Raw genomic sequence first — 16,831 nt, 5'->3', positions numbered from 1 at the left:
TTGGGAGGCCGAGGCAGGCAGATCACAAAGTCAGGAGTTCGAGACCAGCATGGGCAACACAGTGAAACCCTGTCTCTACTAAAAATACAAAAAAAAAATTAGCCAGGTGTGGTGGCATGTGTCTGTAGTCCCAGTTATTCAGGAGGCTGAGGCAGGAGAATCACTTGAACCCAGGAGCCGAAGGTTGCAGTGGGCGGAGACCATGCCATTGCACTCCAGCCTGGGTGACAGAGAGAGACTCCATCTCAAAAAAAAAAAAAAAAAAAAAAAAAAATTGGCTGGGCATGGTGGCTCATGCCTGTAATCCCAGCACTTTGGGAGGCCGAGGCGGGTGGATCACGAGGTCATAATTTCAAGACCAACCTGGACAAGATGGTGAAACCCTGTCTCTACTAAAAATACAAAAATTAGCCAGACATGGTGGCAGGCGCCTGTAATCCCAGCTACTCTGGAAGCTGACGCAGAATAATTGCTTGAACCTGGGCGTCAGAGGTTGCAGTGAGCTGAGATCATGCCACTGCACTATAGCCTGGGCGACAGAGTGAGACTCTGTCTGGAAAAAAAAAAAGAAAATCCTTCCATAATATCTCATTCTCTACAAGATAGAGTCTAAATCACACAGGCATCCTCCAAGTCTAGCCCCAGACTGTCTTACCATAAACACCTTTCATTTGCCCAGCAAGACCCCTTGCTGTAGCCCAAATGAGCCTTCCCCACTGCAGGCCTGGGCTCCTAACATTCACCCACAGCAGCAACAGTTACTCACTTGGTCTGATTCTTGTCTCAAGTCCTAGTAGTTCCTCTGAGGCCTGCACTGCCTAAGACTTGAAACTCCCTGACCAGCCCATCTACCTCCCCAACTAAGCTGGAGCCTCCTAAAGGAAAGACACCTGGAGCAGCCTGTTTCCCTTCTCTCCTGTCCCCACCCCTCAGGGCAACAGTAACAACAGCTGTCCCCAAGACTTCCTGTATGCAAAATCCTTGACAAAATGACAGCGGCCCTCGGCCCTTATCAACCTGATTTACAAGTAAAGAAACTAAGGTGGGAAGTGAGGAAAGGGTGGGGAGGAAGCAGGGGAGGAATTTGATCAAGGTCGTGGTGCAAGGGGCAAAGCTAGGATTTGAACTCAACATTCTCTTCCTAAGGTGCTAGCACACACTGCCTTCCTAAGATATAACCAGGAACGTGTAGACAGCTAGTAGGTGTCAGTCATATTTCATTCTGCAAGTGTTCATCCAATATTCACATCATTTGGGTTTAAAGCTAGATACTGGAGAGCAGGCATCCCTAAAATATATAGCTCTGAAAATAAAATGAGTGCACCTGATGACCTTTGCAGTCAGGTTATATACAACTAGGCTCAGCTGGTTTCTGGCTAGTTAGACTTTTTCTGCATGCCACCAGACAAGTGCAGATTTCCGTACGAAACATAAACAATGATTTGACATCTTCCCTGAGCATTCAAGAAAATGTAATTAATTTTTTTTAAAGGATCACACAAAACATGTTCTATGTGAGTCACACACACACAAAAAGTGGTTTGAGGCAGAGCCCAGCTGGCATGTGTGCAAATGCAAATTAAATTTAAAATCCTGGCTGGGCTGGGTGTGGTAGCTCAAGCCTGTAATCCCAGCACTTTGAGGGGCCAAGGCAGGTGGATCATCTGAGGACAGGAGTTCGATACCACCCTAGCCAACATGATGAAACCCCATCTTTACTAAAAATACAAAAAATTAGCCGGGTGTGGTGGCAGGTGTCTGTAATCCCAGATATCGGAAGGCTGAGGCAAGAGAATCGCTTGAACCCGTGAGTTGAAGTTTGCAGTCAGCCAAGATGGTGTCACGGCACTCCAGCCTGGGCAATGAGCAAAACTCCATCTCAAATAAATAAATAAATAAATTTAAAATCTTTTCTTTTAATGATAATACCCAGGGCAGGGATGGACGAAATGCCACAGGCACTCTCATACATTCTAACAGCAACGTAAACAATGAATTCCTTTTGGAAAGTGATTACGCAAGTGGTGTCTAATATCAGAAAGACGTCTGGAAATTAACCCTGAAGAAAGAATTTCTGCTTCACAGAAAATGCTGTATTCATGAGGACATTGGTCCTTGCACCACTTGAAATTGTGAAAAATTGACTACTGCTTAAATCTCTACCTAGGAAAAAGGCTAAATGAATTACAGTACAAACACTTCATGCAGCATTCTGTAGCTATTAAACATCATGGTTCATATCATCCATGTATCAACATGGAAAAAGTAAAAAGTTCTCTTTATTTAGTCTTTCAGCATTAAAGGATCTGAAACTGTCCCTGCTCTGTGATTATAATTATTTTAAAAAAGAAACCACCTGGAATAAATCGTAGTCTAACTACTTTAAAATTATAATAGTTTTGTGATGGGGGATAAACGGCTTTTTTTTTTCTTTCTCTAGTTTCTATATTTCTTTTAACATTGTTATGCCACTGTTACCTAACTAAGAAAAAACAAATTTTTCTAAATGACCAAGCTCATTTTGAAGCTTCTCAGTGTCACACAAACACTGAGGCCTGCCCGCCCCGACTACAGCAGCCACTTGAAATGCAGTTCTCGCTGCTCTTTCTTCTGTTTATCAAAACAGGGCAAAGCCACCCAGAAAACTTGCCTCAGCAAGGTGACCTGACCTCAGGCCAATCACAGTCACAAATCTGCATTTCCAATAAAAACAATCACAGTGAAGAAAAGCACCCAGCTACCAGTTATGGAAAAGCAAAGGATTGATGAGCTGGGAATGACAGGACAGTGAATTACTGTTTTTATTTCTTTGTTTTCTTGCGTTTTTTGTACTAACCATAGTCACAAGACTTAGCACAAAGTAAGCACTCAGTAAGTATTTGAAGCAGGGCCGGGTGCAGTGGCTCATGCCTGTAATCCCAGCAGCACTTTTGGAGGCTGAGACGGGCAGATCACGAGGTCAGAAGATCGAGACCGTCCTGGCTAACGTGGTGAAACCCCATCTCTAGTAAAAATACAAAAAATTATCTGGGTATGGTGGCAGGCGCCCATAATCCCAGCCACTCGGGAGGCTGAGGGAGGAGAATGGCTTGAACCCAGGAGATGGAGGTTGCAGTGAGCCCAGATCGCACCATCGCACTCCAGCCTGGGCAACTCAGAGAGACTCCGTCTCAAAAAAAAAAAAAGTATTTGAAGTGGAAAAAGTGCATTTGCCCATTTATAAATTTTAAGGGAGTGAGGCTGGGCACAGTGGCTCACACCTGTAATCCCGGCATTTTGGGAGGCCGAGGTGGGTGGATCACTTGAGGTCAGGAGTTTGAGACCAGCCTGGTCAAAATGGTGAAATCCTGTCTCTACTAAAAATACAAAAATTAACCAGGCATGGTGGTGCACACCTGTAATTCCAGCTACTCAGGAGGCTAAGGCACGAGAATCACTTGAAACCAGGAAGTGGAGGTTTCATTGAGCTGAGATCCCGCCACTGCGCTCCAGCCTGGGTGACAAAGTGAGACTCCATCTCAAATATATTAAAAAAAAAAAAAAAAGTTTTAAATGGGAAAACGCACTCATTTTCCCATTTTAAAAAATGAAGGGAGTGCCCACAGTCCCTGAGTACCAAGGCCCAAAACGCCATGCACACCCCCACGGCCTGAACATTGTACTGCCTGCGGTCTCATCAACAAAAGCTGTGCTTGCAAGTGAGCAGGCAGGAAATTGGTACTTTTGTCACCAGCTTGACAACAAAACAGTCAGAAAACTGAAATGCCACGGGGAGAGTAAATGTCAAAGGGGGAGGGGTAGCTAACAGTTTACCAAGTATCGCCGCACCACTACCTGTTCCGAGGCCTGTGGGCATGATTTCATAAGAGTCCTGCCTAACACTCTGACTCTAGCACCAAGCAGCCTAGGCTTGAACTCTGACTCCTTAACTGATTGGCTGTGTGGCCTCAGACTGGTTGCTTAGCTTCTCCGCATCTCATTTTCCTCTTCTGTCAAATGAAAGCAAGAAGAGATCTACCTCATTAGGGTGTCATGAGGATTCACTCAGCCAATACACACAAACCACTGGGTACAGTGTCTGGCATAAGCACAGCCTCTGTCAGTTACTTATTAGTATCGTGCTTACATTTTGCAATCCAGAAAAACTGAACCTCACAGAGGTTTAGTAATGTCCCAAGGTCACACAGCTTAGTAAGAGGCAGTGCTGGGATTCAAACCCAAATCGAAGGATCTGTGTTCTTTTTACCAGAGCAAGCTAAACCCCACCTTCAGGATTATTATGATTCCCACCCTGAACACACACACACATACACACACACACACACACACACACACACACACACACACAATTTAGGGCTGTCATTGCAAAAGGTAAGAATATTATGAGATAATAAGAAGTGATATGGGGCTGAGTACAGTGGCTCATGCCTGTAATCCTACCGCTTTGGGAGGCTGAGGCGGGCAGATCACTTAAGACCAGGAGTTCAAGACCAGCCTGGCAAACATGGCAAAACGCCGTTTCTACAAAACCACAAAAATTAGCTAGGTGTAATGGCACACACTTGTAGTCCCGCGACTGAGGAGGCTTGGGCACGAGAATCGCTTGAACCCAGGAGGCAGAGGTTGCAGTAAGCCAAGATCGCACCAATGCACTCCAGCCTGGATGACAGAATGAGACTCTGTCTCAAAATTTAAAAAAAATAATAATAATTACAGTCAATTGTAACCTGCGGATAATACCAGCTCCATGTCAGGATGGTTCTTTCAATTCATTCACCAACCAAGCTTGCTTTTGAGGCACCCTCTGTCCTACACATGAGGATACCAGACATACAGGGTCCCACCCTCCTGAACTCACAATCCAGGAGGTGGGCAGACAGACAGAAAGGAGTAGGTGATGAGGATGAGAGGAAATGAAGGAGGATGATGGGCAGAGGGGCCTGAGTGATGAGAAGGAGCTGGAAGGATGGTACCAGGCCCTGAGAAACAGGGGTAGGGTAGGTTCAAATGTCTGTTGTACTCGAGTCAGATAATTGCAGTCTGTGAACAGGGAGAGAGCAGTCAGGATGAGGTCGGCGGGTAGAGGGGAGGGTGGGGTCTGATCAACCTGATCTAAGGTTCAGAGTCTTGCAGGCCACTGTCAGGGTTTACACTAAGAGCGATACGAAGCCATGTAGGCTTTTAGGTGTGGAATAACACAACTCAGTTTACAGGATAAGGAGCAAGCCAGGTGAGGTAGCTCAAGCCTGTAATCCTAGCACTTGGGGAAGCCAAGGCACAAGGTTCGCTTGAGCCCAGGACTTGAAAACCAGCTATGGCAACATAGTGAGACCCACATCTCTACAAAAAAAAAAAAAAAAAAAAAAAAAAAAATTAAATTAGCCAGGAGAAGTGACACACACCTGAGGGTGACATGGGAGGATCGCTTAAACCCAGGAAGTCAAGGCTGCAATGAGCTGTGATCACACCACTGCATTCCAGCCTGGCAACACAGCAAGACCTTATCTCAAAAAAAAAAAAAAAAGAAAAGAAAAGGCCAGGAGCAGTGGCTCACGCCTGTAATCCCAGCACTTTGGGAGGCTGAGGCAGGTAGATCACCTGAGGTCAGGAGTTCAAGACCAGCCTGGCCAACATGGTGAAACCCCATTTCTACTGAAAATACAAAAAATTTAGTCAGGCGTAGTAGTGCAAGCCTATAGTCCCAGCTACCAAGGAGGTTGAGGCAGGAGAATCAATTGAGCCCAGAAGGAGGATGTTGCGGTAGGCCAATATCATAATACTGCACTCCAGCCTGGGTGACAGAACAAGACTCTGTCTCAAAAAAAAAAAAAAAAAAAGAGGGGCAGGGGAGAATCTCGGCACAACAGTCAAAGAGCCTAGCATAGAGGTGGCATTTGATAAAGGCCTTATTCCCCCCTAGTTTTCTTTCTCCTTGGGCCACTAGCCCTACATAACCATAGACAATCATGTTCTCCCCTTCTGGGTCTCTGTTTCCAAAGAATTTTGGTCTCAGTGGTTCTCGACCCTGGCTACATATTAACAACACATGAGGAGCTTGAAAAATAAAACACCGACGAAGGCGAGAGGTGTCCATCCACCCAGATACCCAGAATCCACTGGTCTGGGGAGGGAGCTTCCAATTTGTAGTTCCCAAAAGCTTCCAGGTGCAGCCTCAGTGGAGAAGAGCCCATTTAAAGGGGATTCTAAGGCTTTCCTACCTCAATGCTGTAAGTTCTAATTGGGAGAATTGCCAAAAGATAGAATGTGCTCTTTGAAGATAGTTCCTCCTCACTGAAGACAACCAAGCAAAAATTGGCTCACACCTGAAATCCCAGCACTTTGGGAGGCCGAGGCAGATGGATCACCTGAGGTCAGGAGTTCAAGACCAGCCTGACCAACATGGAGAAACCCCATCTCTACTAAAAATACAAAATTAGCTGGGCATGGTGGCATGCACCTGTAATCTCAGCTACTCGGGAGGCTGGGATAGGAGAATCGCTTGAACCCAGGACAGGGAGGTTGTGGTGAGCCAAGATTGCGCCATTGCACTCCAGCCTGGGCAAAAAGAGAGAAACTCCATTAAAAAAAAAAAAAAAAAAAAAAAAAGCAAAAATTACTTGTTCAAAGATGCAACTGTATAACTGGGCATTCTTTTTTTTTTTTTTTTTTTGAGACAGAGTTTCGCTCTTGTTACCCAGGCTGGACTGCAATGGCGCGGTCTCGGCTCACCGCAACCTCCACCTCCCGGGTTCAGGCAATTCTCCTGCCTCAGCCTCCTGAGTAGCTGGGATTACAGGCACGTGCCACCATGCCCAGCTAATTTTTTGTATTTTTAGTAGAGACGGGGTTTCACCATGTTGACCAGGATGGTCTCGATCTCTCGACCTCGTGATCCACCCGCCTTGGCCTCCCAAAGTGCTGGGATTATAGGCTTCAGCCACCGCACCCGGCCCCATAACTGGGCATTCTTAACAGATTCCTTCCAAAAGCGATTTTTGTAGTTTGATGACTTGCTAGGTGATCGTCCAGTTAGCAAGCAAGTCTTGGGCCTCAGTGTACTCAGCTGTAACCAAAGACAGCAAATAAAAAGCATATGTGCCACTCCTCGCCTCTCTTGTGGCCATGGCAGACATCACCTATTGATCCCAACATAGCCTTCTACTGAGCCAGGACATCCCAAGTGATCTGAGAATCCCTTCTCTATAGGGCCCAAACGGCCACTATCAATCTTTTGAAGATGGACAAAAACTGGAACCCATTTGTCTTTCCTAGCCTGATGTCCCTAAGGTCTTTTCCAACTCTGACATTCTTTGAAGGGATGATCCTTTTAAACTTCTTACTACCATATCATTATCTACCGAGTTGCTTGGCAATGAGCTCAGTTGGCTTGAGGCTAGTCAGACCATCAGATCACAAGTTCCATCCCTAAGGGCGGCTCTTGCTTTATTTCCTGAACTTCAGACTCTTTGTCCTCTTCAGTTAACATCCCTTCCTTCCCTGGCAACTGCACCTCCAACATGTATTTACCGAATAGGGCCCGAGATAGAGTATACAATTAGATCAGGGCAGGCCAGTCCATATTCCTGGAAAAGCTCATCAAAGCAGGTGTCCTGTATGATCACTGGTAGTTGAAACAATAATGGGACAGCAGCTGGTGTGTACAGAGCACTTTCTGTAGGCCAGACACCTTGCCGGAGGCGGTGCACACATTTTTTCATGGAATCTTGATCACAATCCTCTAAGGTATTTATTATCCCCATTTGGCACACAAGAAAATTCAAGCTTTGAAAGCTACTAAGTTGCTGCTGATCACAAAGCAATAGAAGCGGCATTACAGAAGAGCCACATACCTGGCTCTGGAGAGGCCCCTCCACCCCGCTGTGCCTCATCTCTAAAAGGGACGTGATCATTTTTTCATTCATGCATAACAGAAGAACACAGTTTTGGAGCACATGTGATAATTTCATACACTTATACAATATGTAAATATCAAATCAATGTACTTGGGGTATCTATTACCTTAAATATTTGTCTTTTCTTTACGCTAGAACCAAATTGTTCTCTTCTAGCTATTTTGAAATATACAGTAGATTATTGCAAACTGTAGTCTGATTTAGCTAACATGATGTCTTTAAAATGAACATCATAATTGTAAGGATAAAATGAGAGCCCAGCACACAGTATATGACAGTCCAGTGGATGTCTCAGAAAAACCCGATGAAATTCGAGTCAAAAAAAAAAAAAATCAAGGATTCCTGTTCTGACCAAGTCTGCTCTACATTGCGCTAGGAGCTCTTTCCTGGCCTCACAAAGTAAGGTATTCTTGGTAAGTTGTGTGCACATCCCAGATTTCAGAAAGCAAATTCTACCTCACTCCACTCACCCCTGGCTGGCATCACCCTTCACATCAGTTTCTCCTCCTGCCTCTTTCCTGCTGTTCTCAATGTCACTAGCTGGAAGGCATTCTCTCTAGTTTTACGCCCTGAAGCCTCTAAACACTCTAAAAGCTGAAAATTGCTCCAGGGAGCTGGTGGGAGGGGAACTTGGCAGTGAATCTCTTTGTAATAGGATCTCCCTCTGACAGGGCATATCTCTAGTGTGGAAGGAACTTGGCCTCAAAGCTCCTAATAAACCGCCAGCCTTTCCCTCAACTTCACATCCCTTGCAGCAGAGCTTAGCACCACACCATCAATCACATTAACACAGGGTTCCTTCCCCACCCAGACAGGGAAAGTATCCTTTACTCCCATTTTACAGAGAAGGAAGCTGAGACTGAAAACAGATGGAGGAACTTGACACCTGGATGCCCAGCCTGTGGTACAAACTCAGGCCCCAGCATCCGGAAAAAGGACTCACTGAATGAGAAAGGAGTCGACATGAACTCTCTTTTGAGCCCTGCCAACCTGGATGTTTGTGTCATATGTAAACCTTGTGAGTTTCACGGGGAGGTCTCACCAGGAGGAAGTCAGCTACCGAAATGAGGCGGATCCCATGAGAATGAGAGGACAGCCAGTCCCACCTAGTGAGACTGCCAGGGCACAGGCCATCCTCACCGGTCCTTCGAAGCGGGTATTACCTACAGCAAGGGCAGTCTGCCCTTCAGGAGACATTTGGCAACAACTGGAGACATTTTTGCCTGTGGGGGAGGGGTGCTACCGTAACCTATCAGGCAGAGGCCAGGGAGGCTGCAGGTCATCCTAGGGTGCACAGAGGACAGCCTCCCGAAACAGTGAGTCATCCAGCCCAAAACGTCAATAGGGCTGAGACCGAGAAACCACGTTCGGGAGGAAAAGAAGTTGGCCTCACTCGGCCAGGGCGCGGTGGCTCACACCTGTAATCCCTGCCCTTTGGGAGGCCGAGGAGGGCAGATCACAAGATCAGATGTTCAAGACCAACCTGGCCAGTATGATGAAACCCCATCTCTACTAAAAATGCAAAAATTAGCTGGCCTTGGTGGCAGGCGTCTATTGTCCCAGCTACTCGGGAGGCTGAGGAAGGAGAATCACTTGAACCTGGGAGGCAGAGATTGCAGTGAGCCCAGGTCACAACATTGCACTCCAGCCTGGGCGACAGAGCAAGACTCCTTCTCAAAAAAATAAAAATTAAGAAAAGTTGTTCTCACTCACCCCAACCACATGGTAGGAAAGGTGCAAGGCCTAAGCCAGATTCCAGGTAAGAGCAAACGCTAAGCATTCCACGTGCATCTTCCAAAAGACTTTGAAAGGCTGGTCCCAAACTCTGTGGCCAGATAGAAGCTCAGGGTCCAAGTCTTACCCCACAACACATCTTCTCAAATAAGAGCTTCCACCCTCACACCCCCATTATCTCTTCACACCCCAACGATTTCTCTTCACACCCTAGGATTCGGTGACCCTTCTATGCACCAATAGTCCCTGGCACTGAAGCTGGCAGAAGTTGTTTGAACGTGTTCAGGCCCTGCACCCTGAGCTCATGGCAACACCGGCAAGAGCTCTGCGTCACTCTGCAGCCCCAAAGTCAGGAGGTGTTGTGTTAACAAGGAGGAGTGAGGTGGGAGCTAATGTGCTCAGGCCTACCAAGTGCCGTGAGCTGGACAGAGCGCCTTACATGCCTTCTCTCATTTAAATCTAGTAACACAGTGGCCTGGTTGTAACTACCCATTTTCCAGACGCAGTAACAGATTCTGAGAGGCTCAAGTCCCCACGCAGACAGCAGGGTCACACAGCTATAGGAGAAGAGCACGGAATTGGACACAGGCTCCTGCTGACACGAAAGACCACGCTCTTTCCCATGTTCCTCTTTTTTTTTTTTTTTAATTTTTTTATTTTTATTTTTTGAGACGGAGTTTCGCTCTTGTTACCCAGGCTGGAGTGCAATGGTGCGATCTCGGCTCACCGCAACCTCCACCACCTGGGTTCAGACAATTCTCCTGGCTCAGCCTCCTGCGTAGCTGGGATTACAGGCACGCACCACCATGCCCAGCTAATTTTTAGTATTTTTAGTAGAGACGGGGTTTCACCATGTTGACCAGGATGGTCTCGATCTCTTGACTTCGTGATCCAACCGCCTCGGCCTCCCAAAGTGCTGGGATTACAGGCTTGAGCCACCGCGTCCGGCCCCATGTTCCTATTCTTAATGGACATCATGAACTCATGTCATCCACGTGGGACTTCGATCTCTGTGAAATCCCAAAATTTACAACAGGAAGGCCCACACCCCAACATGATACCAATGACATTGCTTGATCTGAGTCAGACAGCCTCCTTACCACCTTACGGCTCCAGGATCTAAACCCCAAGGCAAAGATACTCTTGTTTTCTGTAGCTTTGGGAATCATTTCACGGCTCTGGGCATCAAGAGTCAACAAGTCACCCATCCCCATAGGAAGACAGCCTTCCCACCTGTGAGAATGGCCCAAGTCCAGCTGTCCTTCCTGGAGACTCAGATACGCCCTGGCCCATGCAGATCCTCCCATCTAGCTCCTGCACTGTGCCTCAAAGGAAACCCACAACTAGCTGGCAGAGGTTCTGAGCCTCAGTTTCCTCAGTTTCTACATTTTAGGATTAAATAAGTTAGTATGTAGCATGTGCTGACAACAGTTCATGATATTTAACCAATGGTAGCTAAAAATTGGAAACAAACTAGAAGACTAATCACAGGACTTTTCAGATAAATTAAGGTACTGCCACATAATGGAATGGATGCAACGGCTAAAAGTTATAAAAAGGAAGAATATTTACCAGCAGGGGGAAATGTTTGCAATATATGGTCAGCAGATTGCCATACACTGACCCTGAGAATAGCGAGGAGCGTTCTCACACCTCCAGAGGGGCTAAGGGTTAGAAATTTCTTTATTGTGTACTGTACTGGCTGAATAAAAATCCTGATGCAAATGTGGTATCCAGTCCCTAATATGTCCTATTTGTTTGCTTTCAAATAACATAAAATAATTTTTACTGAGCAACAGTGACCCTCCAGCAAGATGCCTCCTTTTTATCCTGTGGCTTCCTGGGATACCCCTAGGGAGACATCCACCTCAATTGTTATTTTTTTTCTTTTTTTTTTTTGAGACAGAGTCTCACTCTAGCCCAAGCTGGAGTGCTGTGGCACAGTCTCAGCTCACTACAACTTCCACCTCCAGGGCTCAAGCATTTCTCGTGCCTCAGCCTCCCAAGTAGCTGGGACTACAGACATGCGCCACCACTGATTTTTTGTATTTTAGTAGACACAGGGTTTCACCTTGTTACCCAGAGTGGTCTCGAACTCCTGAGCTCAGGCGATCCACCCACCTCAGCCTACCAAAGTGCTGGGATTACAGGCATGAGCCACTATGCCCAGCCCAACTCAATTGTTAAAAAATCAAAGATGTAAGTTACAAAGCACATGTAGGAGGTTATCCTATTGTAGTATAAATAGACAGATGGAACATGAATTTAAAGACAAAGATCTCCCATCAAAAAGGTACCAAGAGTTAACTTTCGCCAAGTGGAGATTACAGGTAATTTTGCTTTCTTTTATTTCTCTGTATTTTCAATTTTATATATTAAAAAAAAATGAACCAGACCAGGCGCAATGGCTCACACCTGTAATCCCAGCAATTTGGGAGGCCAAGGCAGATGGATCACCTGAGGTCAGGAGTTCAAGACCAGCCTGACCAACACGGAGAAAGCCCGTCTCTACTAAAAATACAAAATTAGCCCGGCATAGTGGTGCATCCCTGTAATCCCAGCTACTCAGGAGGCTGAGGCAGGAGAATTGCCTGAACCCAGGCAGTGGAGGCTGCCGTGAGCTATCATGCCACTGCACTCCAGCCTGAGTGACGGAGTGAGACTTGTCTCAAAAAAATAAATAAGTAAATAAAAGTAAACTACAAATGCAATAATGCTAGCTCTCTACCAAACCTATTTACCAAAGGAACACACAACTCTGACCCACAGCTTGCTCACTAGGATGGCTGCCCTGAAGTTTCCAGAAAGGCAGTTACCTAAAGGCAGGCCTCCAAAGCTTTCAGTCAGCCCACTTCTCTTCCTGAAGTACCTCTCCAGAATTGGGTTCTTCCTACACTACCTGCTGCAGGATAGTTTCCAGCTACATACGGAGATAATGACAATGCATAATTGGGGACTTTATACTGGTTTTTTTTAATATCTCTGGAAACAGAATCCACCTCCATCCCTCACCAGGCACCTCCACCATTCCACTCCCTGGAACAGTGACTTTCAGTGTTTTCTGGCAACAGCTGAATCATGGTAAGAAATTAATTTTAGATGCAATTTAGTATACACACATACACACTGCACACATGTGCACACAAATATAACTGAAATGAGTTTCACACAGTATTTACCAGCAAACTCTGATACTCTGATATTCTACCCTTTTTTTTTTTTTTTTTTTTTGAGACTAAGTTTCGCTCTTTGTGGCCCAGGCTGGAGTACAACGGTGAGATCTCCACTCACTACAACCTCCTCCCAGATTCAAGTGATTCTCCTGCCTCAGCCTCCCGAATAGCTGGGACTACAGGTGCATGCCACCATGCCCAGCTAATTTTTGTATTTTTAGTAGAGATGGGGTTTTACCATATTGAACAGGATGGTCTTGATCTCCTGACCTTGTGATCCACCCACCTCAGCCTCCCAAAGTGCTGGGATTACAGGCATGAGCCACTGTGCCCGGCTCTATCATTTTTTTAATGCTGGTCATAACTCACTAAATTGATGTTACATCCAGTTTCAAATATGCTGTCTTACAGCATGCAAGTCTATAATTTGGTTTTCCAAAGCTTAATTGTATATTTTCTGGGACATATTAGATCGGAACCATTTACAAATACTAATATTCACAGGACCAAAAACAGTAATTTTATATGGTTCAACCTAACAATTATATGTGAACCAAACCAGAGGACTCCCCAGATTCACCTTTTATAAGCTGAGTAATTCTTAAAAGTGGCCTAAGGCCAGGCACGGTGGCTCACACCTGTAATCCCAGCACTTTGGGAAGCTGAGGCGGGTAGATCACAAGGTCAGAAGTTCAAGACCAGCCTGGCCAACATGGTGAAACCCCATCTCTACTAAAAATACAAAAATTAGCCAGGCATGTCGGCATACGTCTGTAATGCCAACTACTCAGGAGGCTGAGGCACGAGAATCACTTGAAACTTGAACCCAGAAGGCAGAGGTTGCAGTGAGCCTGGATCGTGCCACTGAACTCCAGCCTGGGGGACAGGGAAGACTTTATCTAAATTTTTTTTAAAAAGTGGCCTATACTATGAATGTACACTATTATTATTGTGCAAACAACAGATGACACCTGTCAATTACAGCCACTCTGAGCCACACCTTTTTAAATGGGAATAACAATGACAGACTCGGAGATGCTATGAGGATTGAACAAGCTCATATATGCAAAAGGGCCTTATAAACTACAGTATAAAGTTTAAAAAAATTTTATTTTTTAAATTGTAAATTATGCCAGTGTCTCAGCAAAGTAAGATAATAAAACAGCAGCCACTATCTGTTGAGGGTTTTCTTCATGCTAAACATTTGTCATGCAGATCCATTTAATCCTCCACAGCCATCCTAGAAAGTAGGTATTCTTGTTGTCCCCATTATACATACGAGGACAGAAAAGACTCCACGCATTAGAAGGACTGGCCCAAGGTCACACAGGTAGGAGGTGGAGAAGTTGGGTCTGTCTGACTCCAAAGCCCACGCACTAAGCACTGCCCGGCAATTTCCCTTCAAACCCAGAACAATCTCCCCAGAGTTCTCCATCTCCTGGCCACAGGAACAAGACCACCAGCATGGTGTACTCTCAGCAAGAGAGGAAAACTTCCCCATGAAACAATGACATGAAAATGTGCTGGCCCCTCAGCCAGCAGCAGGAAATGCACAATCACCTTGCTGCCGTGGAAACAGGTGGCAAGTCAGCAGACTCTCAGCCTCCCATCTCCCACAGTCACAGCCAAGGATTATGCCCTTCCACTTTCCCATTGGTGGCTTAAAATAACTCCTCTTGACCCCACAGAAAATGTACCCAGACAGGCGGCATATAGCCAGAGCTGCCAGGTCACAAGATAAATAGAAATGCTCAAACCAATACAAACAGAGTCCTGTGGGTTTTTTTCTTTTGTTTTTGTTTGTTTGTTTTCTGAGATGGAGTCTTTGTCACCCGGGCTGGAATACAGCTGCTCGATCTCAGCTCCTACAACCTCCATCTCCTGGGTTCAAGCGATTCTCCTGCTTCAGCCTCCCCAGTAGGTGGGATTACAAGCATGCACCACCATACCTGGCTAATTTTTGTATTTTTAGTAGAGACAGAGTTTCTCCATGTTGGACAGGCTGGTCTCGAACTCCTGATCTCAGGTGGTCTGCCCACCTTGGTTTTCCAAAGTGTGGGGATTAAAGCCGTGAGCCACCGTGCCCGGCCTGCCCTGTTTTTTTTTAAGGGATACAGTCAGTATCCCTGTATTCCTTTGGAGCTAGAAGTAGCCACTAGCCACTCTTCAGTCACACCTGGTGCTCACTTAGTTTATTCAATTATGCACATTTGTCAAAAAGGAAATATTTAAATTGTGCTATCAGGGAAATTCCACTGCTTCACATTATACATTTTGATACATTTGTGTGTGTCTGTGTGTATATATAATACACACAATCCATTGTGGATTTAATCTCAAACCCAATTTAAGAGGTTTCATGGGGCTGGGCGCAGTAGCTCACATCTATAATCCCAGCACTTTGGGAGACAGTGGTAGGCAGATCACTTGAGGTCAGGAGTTCAAGACCAGCCTGGCCAACATGATAAAACCCAATCTCTACCAAAACTACAAAAATTAGCCGGGCATAGTGGTGCACACCTGTAATCCCAGGCAGGAGAATCACTTGAACCTGAGAGGCGGAGGTTGCAGTGAGCCAAGATCACACCACTGCACTCCAGCCTGGACAACAGAGCCAGACTCCATCTCAAAAAACAAAACAAAAAAGAGGTTTTATGGCGTAATTTTGACCATTCATACTTATTGATAATTAGCATATTATGGCCTTTGCCCTAAATTTGGATCTAATTCTTCAGTAAGTGGAATACCTCATGGTATTCTGTAAAATGCTCTCTTTGTTTCCGTATCCATTTATGAGAAACTTCAGCATAATATGATCACACTTAACTTAACCAACTACCCTGTGTCAGAAGTACTACTATTATTAGAATTTTGGGAAGCCGAGCGCTGTGGCTCAAGCCTGTAATCCCAGCACTTTGGGAGGCTGAGGCGGGTGGATCACGAGGTCAAGAGATCAAGACCATCCTGGTCAACACGGTGAAACCCCTCTCTACTAAAAATACAAAAAATTAGCTGGGCGTGGTGGCGCATGCCTGTAATCCGAGCTACTCAGGAGGCTGAGGCAGGAGAATTGCCTGAACCCAGGAGGCAGAGGTTGCTGTGAGCCAAGATCGGGCCATTGCACTCCAGCCTGAGTAACAAGAGCGAAATTCCATCTCAAAAAAAAAAAAAAAAAGAATTTTTGGAATATGAACAGCAAGGATCAGAAAGGTCAAGATACTTGCCCAAGATCACCCAGCTAATCAAGACTCCAACCAAGAAGTCTTGTTCCAAATTCTGTGTTATCTTCACCACCCAAGGGTCTTACTTATCTCTGAGTTCCTAAGGAACAAAGGCTACATCTAAAATAATTCGGGGGAAAATGTGTTTGCAATACAAATGACAATGAGAGGACTAATTTCCAAAGAGCTTATACAAATTGATAACAAAGACTATATATACACAGATTTTTTTTTTTTTTTTTTTTTTTTTTTTAATGAACAGGGAGTTAACCAAAAAACAAAAAAATGAGCCGGGCCTGGTGGCTCAGGCCTGTAATCTCAGCACTTTGGGAGGCTGAGGCGGGTGGATTACAAGGTCAAGAGATCAAGACCATCCTGGCCAACATGGTGAAACCCCAGCTCTACTAAAAATGCAAAAATTAGCTGAGTGTGGTGGCACATACCTGTAGTCCCAGCTACTCAAGAAGCTGAGGCAGGAGAATTGCTTGAACCCAGGAGGCGGAGGTTGCAGTGAGCCGAGATCGCGCCACTGCACTCCAGCCTGGCGCCTGGCAATAGAATGAGACTCTGTCTCAAAAAAAAAAACAAAAAGCGAAAAAATGGGGCCAGGTATAGTGGCTCACACCTGTAATCTCAGCATTTTGGGAGGCTGAGGCAGGTAGATCACCTGAGAATAGGAATTCAAGACCAGCCTGGTCAACATGGTGAAACCCCGTATCTACTAAAAACATAAAAATTTAGCTGGGCATGGTGACGCATGCGTGTAATCCCAGCTACGTGGGAGGCTGAG

General features: G+C 45.6%; 1 protein-coding gene across 1 annotated transcript in view; it reads right to left on the bottom strand.

The window, feature by feature from the left end:
- Nucleotides 1-16,831, bottom strand: part of PTPRJ (protein tyrosine phosphatase receptor type J) — a 200,086-nt gene that overhangs the window by 173,258 nt on the left and 9,997 nt on the right. The window lies entirely within an intron of this gene.

This window comes from Saimiri boliviensis, chromosome 6 (assembly GCF_048565385.1).
Source record: "Saimiri boliviensis isolate mSaiBol1 chromosome 6, mSaiBol1.pri, whole genome shotgun sequence".
NCBI classification, from domain to species: Eukaryota; Metazoa; Chordata; class Mammalia; order Primates; family Cebidae; genus Saimiri; species Saimiri boliviensis.
This window is presented reverse-complemented; position numbering and strand designations above follow the sequence as displayed.